This window comes from Helianthus annuus, chromosome 5 (assembly GCF_002127325.2).
Source record: "Helianthus annuus cultivar XRQ/B chromosome 5, HanXRQr2.0-SUNRISE, whole genome shotgun sequence".
Classification (NCBI taxonomy): Eukaryota; Viridiplantae; Streptophyta; class Magnoliopsida; order Asterales; family Asteraceae; genus Helianthus; species Helianthus annuus.
In genome coordinates this window covers 45,078,699-45,080,965 of record NC_035437.2, presented here as the reverse complement: position 1 = coordinate 45,080,965, position 2,267 = coordinate 45,078,699, and the positions used below count along the sequence as shown (strand labels likewise).

The 2,267-nt window shown below is 41.7% G+C and overlaps 1 non-coding gene across 1 annotated transcript; it reads left to right on the top strand.

Moving 5' to 3' along the window:
* The first annotated feature begins 1,629 nt into the window (after nucleotides 1-1,629).
* Nucleotides 1,630-1,735, top strand: LOC118492602. Its single transcript, XR_004894608.1, has one exon. It is a non-coding gene; the product is annotated as a small nucleolar RNA R71 (small nucleolar RNA).
* Nucleotides 1,736-2,267: the final 532 nt, after the last annotated feature.

Below are 2,267 nucleotides of genomic sequence, written 5' to 3'. Positions count from 1 at the left end.
TAACGGCATGTGCGGTGTTCAAAAATGGCCGACCCAAAATAACATTTTGTTGTTGTATTGGGTCCGCTGATGAGTAATCTAACACAAGAAAATCCATGGGATAATAAAATTCATCAACTTTAACTATCACATCCCGCACAATACCCCAAGGAAGTTTATGAGACAAATCGGCTAATACCACCGTTGTCTCAATCCGTTTCAATGGACCAAAGTTGTACTGGTCATATAACCCCCCCCCCCCCCCGTGGTAGGATACTTACTCCGGCTCCAAGATCTAGTAATGCCCTTGCAGTTTGAAAGTTTCCCACTTGAATGTTTATAAGAGGCGTTCCCGGATCTTGTAGCTTAGGAGGAAGATCTCCTTTCAAGACCGCGCTTACCCGCTCCGTTAAGTCAACCAATTTAGGCACTTTTTGTTGCCTCTTTTGGGTACACAATTCTTTCAAAAACTTGGCGTAAGCGGGTACCTGTTTGATTGCTTCAAGTAAAGGAAGATCAATTTTAACTTGCTTGAAAACCTCCCACATTTCTTCCTTTTGAGGACCCCGTTTTGAAATAAAATTTTTCTTACCCGGATCTAATAAAGCCGAAGGAAATGGTACTTGACTAGATCCCCCTTCCTCATTTTTATTTTCTACTTCTTTGTTAATAACCGGTTTTTCAAAATTAGGTTTTTTAGAAGAAATAATGGGTGTTTCATTTTCTTCCTCACTTTCTTGACCCGTTATATCTTCAACCACCCCATCAACCAAATCTGGTGAAGGATTGGCTTTGTACTCTTTCCCACTTCTCAAAACACTTACATGATGAATATTAACATTGTTACCTCTAGAAGTATTATGAGACGGGTTTACCTTAGTGTCGCTTGGTAATTGACCTTTACTTTTCTTCAAGTCCGCCACTTCGGTTGCGAGTTGACCCATTTGGGTGGTCAAAGTTTGAATTGCTTTGTCACGAGCCTCATCTTTTTGTATGCGAGCGTCATCCATTTGATTTCTCTTTTGCATCTCCACTTGCATGCTTTTTAACATTTCCATCATCTCGTTTCCACCCGAAGACCCCCCTTGTTCTTGACCCGTTTGATATTGCCTTTGGTACCCTTGATTGTTCCCACCTCGATATCCACTTTGATTGTTGTAAGGTTGGCTCGAACCAAAGTTACCTTGACTTCCTTGAAAATTCGGGTTTTCTTGATTTGAAGGGTTCCCATACCGAAAATTTGGGTGGTTCCTCAACCCAGGGTGGTAAGTGTTAGAATTCATATTGTAGTTTCTACCACCCCCTCCTTGACCTTGTACAACATGAACTTCTTCATATTGCCCTTCCACTCCTTGGAAATTTTCAGCCGCATGTCCTATTTCATTGCAAATAGCACAAACATCATAAATTTGGTTAGAGGTTTGAACATTACCATCGTCTACCGCATGCACTTGAGTTCGGGTAACGGCCGGTCGTGCTCTCCTTGACGCTTGAGCTTTTCTCTTTGAAGTTATTGCCTTTTGCTCTAAAAACTCCCAATCGTCATGCTCGTATTTTGTACCAAAAGTGCCATTTGTGATGGACATTAAGTCGCGAGCATCTCTGGCACTTAACCCCTCGTGGAAAGCATTCATCAATTTCCAAAGTTCAATTCCATGATGAGGGCAATTCTTGATCATCTTATTGAAACGCTCAAAGGCTTCATGAAACATTTCACCTTGTTGTTGTTGAAAACTCCTCAACCCCTTCCTAGCATCATTGGTCTTTTGAGTGGTGTAAAATTCATCTAAAAATATTTGTTGCATCTCCGCCCATGTATAAATAGATGTTGAAGGTAGAGTGTAAAACCACTTCTTTGCCTTGTCCTCCAAAGAAAATTGAAACAAGACTAATTTGACATCATCGGCCGAAAATCCTTGACTCCCAAGAGTATTGCAAATCGAGTCATAGGCCTCCAAATGAAAGTAAGGTTCCTCCGTTGCTAGACCCTTATATTTTGGCAAATTTTGCAATGAATTGGTTCTCACTTCAAAAGTTCTTCCTTGATTGTTGTGAGGAATAACTACCGGTGAAGGATTGTGAGTAATTACCGGCCTAAAATGTGCTTCAATACCCCTCACATGTTCTCTAAGATGCCTTCTTGGTACACCCAACCGACCCCTTGGACGAATAGGACCCATTGGTCTTTGTATAGGCCCTTGTGGTGCGAATGGTGCTCGAAACTGTTGTTGTGGCATCGGTGGGTGTTGAATTGGCCTTTGGAATTGTGGTTGTGCATTTTGTGGACG